Here is a 12,685-nt window from a genome sequence, read left to right as displayed (position 1 = left end):
CCTGCTTACAATCTTTTTGAACTGTTGCCTTCTGGCAGAAGATACAGAACAACTAGAACTCGGACCACACGTTTCCTGAATGGTTTTTATCCCAGAGCTATACTCGCACTTAACCACGAACTAAAGGGTCACCATAAGTGAACTGTTGGACAATATTACTCGGTTTGTCATGTAGATGGTTGAGTGGTTTAGGGTGGGGAATTTGTAGTGGGTGGGACATTTTATTCTATTTTTTTATTCTATTTTTTATTCTATTTTTAAATTTATCTATTCTAATTTTATGTATGGTGGGACTGGTCTCTGGGTGTCACACGACTTTCGTTGCCAATGACAATTCGTTGTTTTGACAATGACAATAAATGTATTATTATTATTATTATTATTATTATTATTATTATTATTATTATTAATTTAGTCAATGGGACATGCTGAGAACAAAGAGAGTTGAGGGAAGAAAAATTCCATCAAAATGATGTACAAAATGATGTCTTCCATTCAGAGACTTCCCAACACATGCATATGTTTAGGGGGGCTGATCAAAATTAGGAATTGCAGAGTAGGGGAGACAATCCAGTACATATTATGCAATCCATGTTATCAGTTCTTTCTCATTTTCCAAGTGATCTGCTCCATATATTATTTTGGTTTTTTTCCTGAGAATGAGCTGCATTTATTTATTTATTTATTTATTCATTCATTCATTCATTCATTCATTCATTCATTCATTCATTCATTCATTCATTCAATTTTTATGCCGCCCTTCTCCTTAGACTCAGGGCGGCTTACAACATGTTAGCAATAGCACTTTTTTTAACAGAGCAAGGCTATTGCCCCCACAATCCGGGTCCTCATTTTACCCACCTCGGAAGGATGGAAGGCTGAGTCAACCTTGAGCCGGTGATGAGATTTGAACCGCTGACCTTCAGATCTATAGTCAGCATTGTTATCTCCTTGCTCTTATTTCTGAAAAATGAAGGTTTTCTTGGATTAAGAAGAATATTTCTTTCTATTGTACAGATGGTACCTTTCTCCTTCAAGACTTGCCCAAATGTACCCGAAATTAAGTGCCAATTGTTGGAAGTGCAATAAAGAGATTGGTACCTTTTTTCATATGTGGTGGTCCGGTCTCAAAATTCCAAATTGATGGAAAACTATTCATAGGTGGCTATTAGAAATTAGAGGAGACTGGATTTATTCCAGAAAGTATGTTATTAGGAATTTGGAACAAAGAATACTCCAAGCAAACTCTTCATCTAGTAACACATGTGACAACTGCAGTTAGAATATAACTCATCCAGATGTGGAAAAAGAAAAGACCCCAACATCATTGACAAAATATATAGATGTGTAGAGATGGATGAAATGACTAATGCAGTTAAGGGAACAAAAGATAAAGAAACCAACAAGATATGGTATAAGTGGTATGAATGGATCCAAATCAGAAATAAAACGTAATGATACAGGGTGTTAGTGTATATAAAAATAAATGTCCATACAGTACAGATTAGAGCAATAGCTATAGGAGAAATAAGTACTCCTAAGCATGACTATCTCCTAGACTAGAATAAGAGATACTTATACTTACTGGCATTCTTTCTTGTTTTATACATTACAAATGCCTATAAATACTTAAAACCTATTTTCTGAATTGAATACATAGCGTAATGAACTGTAAACTTTAAAATGTAACAGACACAGGTTATGATCTGCAAAAGGCAATGAGATTTATTTTTTATTCTGTGAAAATCAATCAATAAATATTTTTTTTAAAAAAAAAGAAGAATATGTCTTTCTAGTCGTCTACAAAGAAGAACTGTAGCACAGTGAAATAACAATTGACATTGTATCTACTACAAGTTCTTCAAAAATATTTGTTCACAATGTATGACCTTCCTTCCTTTTCTTTTTTTCCCCTTTCCTTTCTTTTCCTTTCCTTTTTTTATTTATTTATATAACCAGGTAGAGTCCCAGTCCCATGCCATGAAATGTTTTAACATTAAAACTAGCATCTTGAATTGGACCCACTCCATTGCATTTCTCAGGAGTTGAAGCTTCTGAATGCTCTTCAAGGGCAGGCCCACACAAATGCATTACAGCAGTCCAATCTGGAGCTGACTAGAAAGCAACTAGGAGCAGAGATTCCCCTCCTTCCCTGCTCCCCCCCATCCAGATCTAGGAACAGGTACAACCAGTGGTGGGCTATGAGCCAGAACACTAAATTGCGCTCACCGCTGCAACGCATAAGTTCTTGAAAGACCAGCGCAATTTTGCTGCTGCACCTATGGAGGTAGCAAAGTCGCGCATGGAGCCACAGGTAAAACCTCGCTGAAACACAGGTGCAATTTTGCTACATCCACAGGTGCAGCAACAAAATTGCGCTGGTCCCGCAAGAACTTACGAGCCGCCACGGCGAGCGCAATTTAGCGTTCCGGCTTGTAGCCCACCACTGGGTACAACTGTCACACAATCAAAGATGTACAAATTAGACATAAATGCATAATTCCAGCACTAATTCGAAAACATTCCTCTGGCTTTCTGATGACAATATATCCACCACAATTCTTGCAAAATTGTATATGAGCATTAAGAGCTCGTCCCTCATGCATTTCAGGGTCATACATACCATATGTCCCTGCTCTATATTATTAAATCCTATGCACAAATCTGACCCTGATCGCTTTGCATATGGCTGGCCTGGAAGCTTGCATGATTCCATCAATCATGATCATCACTATTGTTGCTTTTAAAAGTTGTTATCTCTCACCCTGCCCTTGGCCAAAATGGCCATTGGCAATTGTTTTAACCTCACAGAGAATTAAAGTGTCGTTTACATTTGCTAAACCAAACAAAATAGATTTTTCTTGGATGGCCCATGGCTTTAAATCAACACATCTGGCACGCGACCACAATTCTGAGAGACAAATGCAAACATATGCGAGGTGCAACCCATCAATGCTAAGTTCAGTTGTTGCTTTTATTTATAAGGTCAACTTAACAAATCTCTCACCTGAAACATCCTTCTTCCATGACAGTTCCGGCCTTCAGTGTTTCGGTCTTCCAGCTGCTTCAGATTTTCTCTGTTCTCCTTCAAAGCCCTGCCAATATTTTCTTTCTCTGCACACCAGGACAAACCGACATCAATGTGCTTTCTCCGTTTGAGGTCCAGAGCAAGTAGCCACTGCTACTACCCCCCTGCTCTCTCTCTCATCTGGTCAGGACACCTTGAGATAGCGCTGGGTTGGAAAGATAAAATGGAAAATGCGAGACTTCAATGCTAAGACCAGCGTTTTAATCTTTGTCAGCCTGGAGGGATCACAAAAAATTGTGGAAAACATCCCAACCTGAACATGACAAACTCTTGTTGTAGATTGGCCTAAAAGAGTGGGCACTGTCATCCTTTTCTCTCCCTTTTCTTTTTAATTTTTGTTTAAATACATTAAATACAATACAATATACATAGTGATGAGCTCCTACGGGTATGGTCAGGTGTGCAGAACCAGTAGAAAAATGTTGGTCAGGTACACAGAATTGGTAGAAAAACCTTGAATTATTTTTCTTTTTTTCCCTTCTGGGCTCTGGGTATGTTTTCTTATTGCACTAAACGAGGTTGAATGTGTATAATTTTAGAAGAGCTGTGTGTGTGTGCGTGTATATACAAACACAGTTTATATAGAGGCTAATGTATATTTTTGTGTGCCTGTGTGTAATATGCGTGTACACATATGGCACATATACATAGAATTAAATAGTATATTTTGGGTGTTAAGAAATAGTAAATAGTAAATAGTAAATAGTAAATAGTAAATAGTAAATAGTAAATAGTAAATAGTAAATAGTAAATAGTAAATAGTAAATAGTAAATAGTAAATAGTAAATAGTAAATAGTAAATAGTAAATAGTAAATAGTAAATAGTAAATAGTAAATAGTAAATAGTAAATAGTAAATAGTAAATAGTAAATAGTAAATAGTAAATAGTAAATAGTAAGGGAAATTTTATCTCTTTGAAGTGAAGAGAGGCCAGGCACCCTAACTCAAACCCTTTACTTGAGTGATCTCAAGTTGGCAACCTTTAAGCCAATCACATGTCCTTTAAGACACCCAAGTCACATGATCATCAAGCCACTCCCACCTGGTAACATGGCTGGCAGGCCACACCCACAAAATATGCCACACCCACAGTGTTGTAGTAAAACTTTTTGCAGCCCTTCAGTGAATATACAGCAAAAAGAGAGAAGACAAAAAGAAAAAGGAATCGGAAATAGAAAGAAAAAGAGATAATAAACATACATATAAACAAATCACACTGACAGATAGTGTAAGTGCTAGAAAAGATAGTCATTTTAGATAGCACACAAATATTTTTTCTTTATTTATGTTGTCACCGTTTGCAGGTTAAAGCTCGGTTTATTCCAGGTGAGTTTGCATGTGTATAAGAGTATGTGTAACTATTTGATTTTAAAAAATACACTTATGTCAACTATCCAGTTGGCTTTCGTTGGTATGCGACCTAGTGTTAATGCTTCTAAAGGTTTTTTTAAAAATTTATAACGCAATTAAAAAAAGAAAAACATGGACATGTCACATGACATTCCAGTTTAAACATTTCCATTGAGTTATTTCTCCTTCTAAATACAATTCTTTCTTTTTATATAAATATATTCTAATTTTATGTACAATTTTATGACCCTGGATTTAATGAACCACAGTGGATCAACACAAGCAGATGACATGGCTCCCCAAATCAACACAGACTATGCAAACTTTTGTATCCTATTTGGAAACCAAGGACCCAGAGTATGGAGGAAGAATGGAGAGGCACACACTGCAAGATGTTTGAGGTCCAGTGCAACGTTTCCATATTCTGTGTTGATTTGGGGAGCCAGGTCACCTGAAATAATGTTGATTTTCACCTGTAAACATCCTTTGGAGGAAACATCTCACACAGAGACAAACGTCCAGTGATGGGCTACCAAAATTTTTACTATCACACTGTGGGCGTGGCTTATGCATTTTGTTTCAACATCTTTCAGTGCAAATAGGGTGCTTTGGGGTGGAGCTCCAAATTTTGCTATTGGTACTGCGTTCCTGACCGTACCCGTAGGAGCCCATCTCTGCAAACGTCCCATTCAGCCAAAGTTTTGTAGAAGTAGAAACTGACACTGTTAGGAGAGAGTGATTACAAAGATGTCCATTGAATAAATGTTGGATAAAAGCTTCCATCAGGGGGGACATGATCGAAACATTTAAATATGTTAAAGGGTTAAATAAGTTTCAGGAGGGAAGTGTTTTTAATAGGAAAGTGAACACAAGAACAAGGGGACACAATCTGAAGTTAGTTGGGGGAAAGATCAAAAGCAACGTGAGAAAATATTATTTCACTGAAAGAGTAGTAGATCCTTGGAACAAACTTCCAGCAGACGTGGTTGGTAAATCCATAGTAACTGAATTTAAACATGCCTGGGATAAACATATATCCATTGTAAGATAAAATACAGGAAATAGTATAAGGGCAGACTAGATGGACCATGAGGTCTTTTTCTGCTGTCAGTCTTCTATGTTTCTATGTTTCTATCATGACCAGCTATTAGCCACATAGCCTGGAAATAAGGAGCACCATAATCCAAGACATTTGGAGAGCAGCAATCACTCTTCAACTTAACTATGGTTTACTAAATTAAGCTAGTGACCTGGGTTCACATGGCAAAAAACCCCCTACTTCCAGCCCGATTTGCCAGGTCAGTTGAAGAACAAATACAGATTTTCATACAATGTGCTTATGTTTCAATCTACATGCTGCATGAATCCAATGCACAGCTTCAATGCGTTGCGCACATGCAGAAAATGAGGCAGTTAAATAACCACATTAAGTACATTTGCAAAAAATGGGTCACTGAACCAACGATCTAGTTAACTCCATTCCAGCTATGAACTTGGGCAGCCTTAGGCTAGATCCGGCACCATGGTTAAAAGCTTCCAATTTTAAAATCCATTCATTGTATTAACCATTTCGACTTCTTCTGGAGGACCAGTATTTCCTTAGTACCTTTCAGGTGTGTAAACCAACTCCCAGCTTTCCCAGGAATTGCTACGGTGGGTTGATGTGTGAACATATCAGTAGTGGGTTCTAAAACCCATTACTACCAGTTTGTGTGCGAACTCCTAGTGGGTTCTCTCCATCACCACTAGGAGTTTGCAAAACTGGATCAAACTGCGAGCAACTCACCACTGGCACATATGTAGGAAATGCCAAACTGAGAAACATTGCTCTAGTCTGGTGGGGCCTAGGGTAAGAGCCTTCTCTGTGGTGGCCCCGGCCCTATGGAACGAGCTCCCGTGAAAGATTCGTACTGCCCCCACTCTCCCTGCCTTCTGTAAAGTTCTAAAGACCAACCTCTGCCGGCAGGCTTGGGGTCATTGACAATTTGATATCTTGCCCCACTCAATGAATGAATGTAGGATGCATGAGGTGTGAATCTGTTTGTCTAATTTTTAACTACAGATATTTTTAGAATGTAATTTTATTTAGATTTCTAACATGTTGTAAGATGCCTTGAGTCTCAGGAGAAGGATGGCATAGATAGATAGATGGATGGATGGATGGATGGATGGATGGATACATGATAAGTAAGTAGGTAGGTACATAGGTGGGTAGGTAGATAGGTGGATAGGTGGATAGATAGTTAAAAACTCCATAGATTATTATTTTATTCAGAGGATTAATATAGCCAACTACTGTATCTCATATAATGACTCTAAGTAGCCATTCGGAAACTTCAGATCGTGCAGAATGCAGCTGCGAGAGCAATCATGGGCTTCCCAAGGTATGCCCATGTTACTCCAACACTCCGCAGTCTGCATTGGTTGCCGATCAATTTCCGGTCACAATTCAAAGTGTTGGTTATGACCTATAAAGCCCTTCATGGCATCGGACCAGAATATCTCCGGGACCGCCTTCTGCCATGCAAATCCCAGCGACTGGTTAGGTCCCACAGAGTTGGCCTTCTCCGGGGCCCATTGACTAAACAATGTGGTTTGGCGGGACCCAGGAGAAGAGCCTTCTCTGTATGCCGCCCCTCTCTGCAGACTGGGGCTCACAGCAGTAATAAAACAATATACAGTAACAAATCTAATACTAAAAGTCTAAAGTAACAAATTTAATTTTAAAAGTCTAAAAACCCATTATTTAAAAAGCCTACACTTCTATGCTGCCCAATCCCGAAGGACTTCAGGGCGGCTCACAACAATAATAAAAAATACAATCCGAATAGATACAAAGTGATAAAAAGAAGTTGAACCTTATCTAAGAGTAAAACATTTATCTAAAACTTTAACCCCATTAAAAAGTTATTTAAAAAAAGAGCAGTCACAATCATAGACATGCACACCATTCATAGAGCTGGCCCTCAAGGATGTAAATTTATGGGCCCCAGGCCTACCTGCAAACCTAGGCCTTCCTGGCCTGGTTTTTAATAGGTTGAAAAAATAATGCAGGGCATCCTGCATAAGCCACGCCCACAGTGTGGTAGTAAAACTTTTGGTAGCCCTTCCCTGGAGAAAACCCAACCTTATATACCACACCTAGCTTTATCACCTTCTCTCACACAACACTGGACTTACCTTTGCATTTGAATCCCATTTAAATTAAAACAAAAAGCCTCCAAAAGGAGGTTTTCTCCAGACGGTAAAAACTCCAGGGATTTTATCCTTTGGGATGTGCCTGTCTTGTCCTTCATACTTTCTGGGATACTCTTCCCAAGGAGCCATAAATAGAAAGTGCAAGGTTCTAGGAGGCTTCAATTCAGTTGATATTCAAGGTGGAGAAGGTGGACAAGAGACCAAAGCAAAGTGGAACTGAAAAGGCCACACAAGAATATCCCCAGCCAAAAAACCCACATTAACAGTAAGCTGGGTCTACTGCCAGGTGTTTTTAATTGGGTTAGCCAACTCCTTAAATTAGCTCCTCCTTCTCAGTTTCTCTATCAGTGTTCTTAAAGAAATAGTAGTCATTGGCTGAAACTAAGGAATGCTGCCCATTGATGAACAGGGGTGAAATCCAACAGGTTCTGGCAGGTTCTGGAGACCCGGTCGTGAAAACTTTGAGCAGTTCAAAGAACCAGTAGCAGAAATATTGAGTGTTTTGTTGAGATACAATTTCAGACACACACATGTTTGAAAATTCAAAACAATGTTCTTTATACCGAAAATGCAAATAAACTAAGCACTCTTTTTGTGTAGCAAAGAGCACTCGTCTCCAAACAAACTGATAATTTGTACAAGTCCCTTATCAGTTCTGTGATACTTAGCTTGCAGCTGTGAGGCAATTCACAGTCCTTCTTTCACAAAGTGAAACACACTTTGCTCTGGTTTAGTTTCAAAGTGGGGGAAAATCAGCACACAAAGGTCAAAGTCAGCAAAGCAGTCAGGAAACACAACGATCATATAATCCTCCACAATGGCCAAACCCACAGGCTGCTCTTTATAGCAGCCTCACTAATTACCACAGCCCCACCCAACCACAGGTGGCCTCATTTTCTTTGATAATAATCTCTCAGTTGTTGTTGCCTATGCATCGCTCTCTGCATGCGTGGCTGTATCATTAATTCTTGTTCTGAATCCAAGGAGGAGCTAGAGAATTGATCTCCTTCTGAGCTGTCTGCCACACTCTCCTTCTCCCTGTCACTCATGTCTTCTTGGTCAGAGGAGCCTTCATCATCAGATTCCACAGGGGGCAAAACAGGCCCTGCAGCATGTGGATGTCTCCCCCACATCCACAGTCCTTGGGGCAGGAGCTGGGCCAGAGCTAACCACAACACCGAGTAGTTTGGAGAACTAGCAAATACCACCTCTGGCAGGCCCCAGACTGGGATGGGAATGGAAATTTTTATTTTTATTTATTTTTGTTTGTTTGTTTTGTCAAGTATGTATTGGTGGTATACAAAGATATAATAATATTTATATACATGATAGTAGTACCAAAGGAAACATTAGGACAGGGGACAGAGGGCACGCTGGTGCACTTATGCACGCCCCTTACTGACCTCTTAGGAATAGGGTGAGGTCAACAGTTGATAGTCTAAGGGAAAAATTTTGAGGTTTGGTGATGATACAGTTAGGTAGTGAGTTCCAGGCACTAACTATTTGGTTACTAAAGTCGTATTTTCTCCAGTCGAGTTTAGAGCGGTTTGCTTTAAGTTTGTATATGTTGTCTGCTCGTGGGTTGTTGTGGTTGAAGCTGAAGTAGTCGTTGACAGGAAGGACATTGTAGCAGATGATTTTATGGGCTAGGATGCATGAGGTGTGAATCTGTTTGTCTAATTTTTAACTACAGATATTTTTAGAATGTAATTTTATTTAGATTTCTAACATGTTGTAAGATGCCTTGAGTCTCAGGAGAAGGATGGCATAGATAGATAGATAGATAGATAGATAGATAGATAGATAGATAGATAGATAGATAGATAGATAGATAGAGATAGATAGATAGATAGATAGATAGATAGATAGATAGATAGATAGATAGATGATAAGTAAGTAGGTAGCTACATAGGTGGGTAGGTAGATAGGTAGATATATAGGTGGATAGGTAGATAGGTAGACAGATAGATAGATGGATAGATAGTTAAAAACTCCATAGATTATTATTTTATTCAGAGGATTAATATAGCCAACTACTGTATCTCATATAATGATTCTAGGTAGCCGTAACTTAGCCTTGCACCTGAAGGCCATTAACACTTTGGTTTAAGTTTGTATCTGTTGCGTGCTTGTGGGTTGTTGTGGTTGAAGCTGAAGTAGTCATTGACAGGAAGGACATTGTAGCAGATGTTTTTATAGGCTAGGCTTAGGTCGTATTTAAGGCGTGGAGGGGAGAGGTGTGGGCATGTGCACCCTATTGGCACGCGAACCAAAACAGGTTCACCATCATTGTCCTAGGATATGGCACAGAAAAGAAACCCTATAGCCCACAAACTAGCCAACCAGGTTTTAGATGTTGGGTGAACCCAATTCACATGGCAAGCTTACAGTTCACTGTGATATTCAGACCGAGGCAACTGGATAGAGCAAATTATGATTTGGCTTGGATAAGCAGGTCGTGTGAGCACAGTGAAGGGCTACCAAATTTTTTACGACCCCACTGTGGGCACGGCTTATGCAGGACGCCCTGCATTTTCTTTCAACATCTTTCTGTGCAAATTGGGTGCTCTGGGGTGGAGCTCTATTTTAGCTACCCCACTGTGTTCCCCCCCACACACATCAATCCGGGCAGTAGCCCACCCCTGTGTGAACAGTGCCAAGGAAAACCGAGGTTATTGTAGTGTTTCTTTGCTCCTGTCTTCCTGGTCAATTTTCCCTAGTTTAACACTGGTCCAGTTTTGTTGGGATTGGAAGAAACTTGGGCCATGCCCAAAGGGGAAATCTCAGTATCACAACCCCAACCCATTTCCCATTCCAAGTTGGGGGAAAGGTTGCTTTGAACAAACACTCCTTTAATCCCCCATTTGAAGTGAACCTATCAGACTAATCCTAGCAACCTGCATTAAGAAAACCTTGTCATTCATCCAAATTCCTGCTGGACTTATACTGCTAGACAGCAAGAGAGCTTTATTCATTGGAAGGGCAAAGGGGGAATGTTTGGATTTTGTTGTTTATCCTTCTGGCGTACCAATTTTTAAAAAATTCCCCTCCCGTAGGTCAACGGGGTTCCTGAGATCGTTCTCATTAATGATTACGGCCAAGGCAACAATGCTGTGTTTTACTTATTATTTTTCTTTTAGCTTTTACCTATCTCATTCCTATAATCAGGCGTGGAGTCTATCACAGGTCTTTATTAAAGAAGCCCAATTAGCTCGACCCCATCTCAAAAGAGGCACAAAAGCACCAGGTCCCGGATCACGTCATTTATTTATCAAGAATGGGAGACCATTTATTTTGCAGAACAAAACCACGAAAGGGAAATATGGTGGTGCAGTGGGTAGAGTATAGTATTGCAAGCTACTTCTGCTGATCCCCGTCTGCCAGCAGTTTGGCAGTTCGAATCTCAGTAGGCTCAAGCTTGACTCAGTCTTCCATCCTTCCAAGATTGGTAAAATGAGGACCCAGATTGTTGGGGGCAATAGGCTCACTCTCTGTAAACTGCTTAGAGAGGGCTTTGAAGAACTGTGAAACGATATATAAATCTAAATGCTATTGCTAAATATGAAACTCAGTGTACATAAAAGAAAAAGAGACATTTGTCAAGAATCATGAAGTACAACACTTGATTGTCATAGGGGTCAAATAAGCAATGAGGAAACAATATTAATAAAAATGTTAAAGATACAAGCAACAAGTTACAGTCATATAGTCATAAGTGGGAGGAAATGGGTGATAGGAATGATGAGAATAAACTAGTAGTAATAGTAGTGCAGACTTAGTAAATGGTTTGACAGTGTGGAGGGAATTATTTGTTTAGCAGAGTAATGGCATTCAAGAAAAAACTCTTCTTGTGTCTAGTTGTCTTGGTGTGCAGTGCTCTGTAGCGACGTTTTGAGGGTAGGAGTTGAGAAGGTTTATGTCCAGGACAGTTTATGTCCAGGGGTCAGTAAATATTTTCACATAGCTCATTCTTCTCCAGTTTGTCCCCTTCCAACAATATGAAGTCTTGACTTGCAGAAGAATGGCATGTTGGCTAAAACATCACCAAAGGAAGCCCATTGCTCGTTCTCCAATCTGCAAACCAGGGAGGGATGAAGGGAGAGAAAGACACATAAAAACTACACACAGACATACCCACAAGATCCTCTCTTACATCCAGAGCTGAAATATTCCATTCCCCATTGTTTCTACTACGGCGCCTCGGTTTTCACAGCTGCTTCAGCACCCCATAGAAAACAGTGACATGTCTGAGAAAATACAGTGGTGCCTCTACCTAAGAACACTTCTACTTATGAACTTTTGTACACCGGATGTTCAAGATTTTTTTGCCTCTTCTCAAGAACTATTTTCCACTTACAAGTCCGAGCCTCCAAAACTGTAACCGGAAAAGGCAGGGAGAAGCCTCTGTGGGGCCTCTCTAAGAATCTCCTGGGAGGAAACTTTGCCGGAAAAGGCAGGGAGATGCCTCTTTGGGGCCTCTCTAGGAATCTCCTGGGAGGAAACAGGGCTGGAAAAGCAGGGAGAAGCCCCTGTGGGGGCCTTTCTAGGAATATCCTGGGAGGAAACAGGGTCAGAAAAGGCAGGGAGAAGCCTCTGTGGGGCCTCTCTAGGAATCTCCTGAGAGCAAACAGGGCCTCCACCCTCCCGGTGGTTTCCCCAATCGCACACATTATTTGCTTTTACATTGATTCCTATAGGAAAAATTGCTTCTTCTTACAAACCTTTTTACATAATAACCTGGTCACGGAATGAATTAAGTTCGTAAGTAGAGGTACCCCTGTAACTGAAAATATGGAAACAGAAGGTTTTTCCAGTAAACATTGGTGGTATTTCTACGCCCAAGTGAGCTGTGGATTTGCTTCATCCACAGGCTACAGATCACAGACCCATTAGAAGCTCAGGCTCCAGTTCTCCAAAGGCACAAATCCACTTCACAACTGTGGCTTTTAGAGGTGTCACGCTGCCTTAACACCAGCGGTCTGGATCAAACATGGCTTTGTTAGATGTGGCCACTGCCCTTGAAAAGTACAACACGGAGCACTTTCTCTC

At 40.1% G+C, this 12,685-nt stretch overlaps 1 protein-coding gene across 1 annotated transcript in view; it reads right to left on the bottom strand.

Annotated features, from left to right (window-relative positions):
• Positions 1-12,685, bottom strand: part of TRMT12 (tRNA methyltransferase 12 homolog) — a 533,403-nt gene that overhangs the window by 42,964 nt on the left and 477,754 nt on the right. The window lies entirely within an intron of this gene.

Source organism: Erythrolamprus reginae, chromosome 8, assembly GCF_031021105.1.
Source record: "Erythrolamprus reginae isolate rEryReg1 chromosome 8, rEryReg1.hap1, whole genome shotgun sequence".
NCBI classification, from domain to species: domain Eukaryota; kingdom Metazoa; phylum Chordata; class Lepidosauria; order Squamata; family Dipsadidae; genus Erythrolamprus; species Erythrolamprus reginae.
This window is presented reverse-complemented; position numbering and strand designations above follow the sequence as displayed.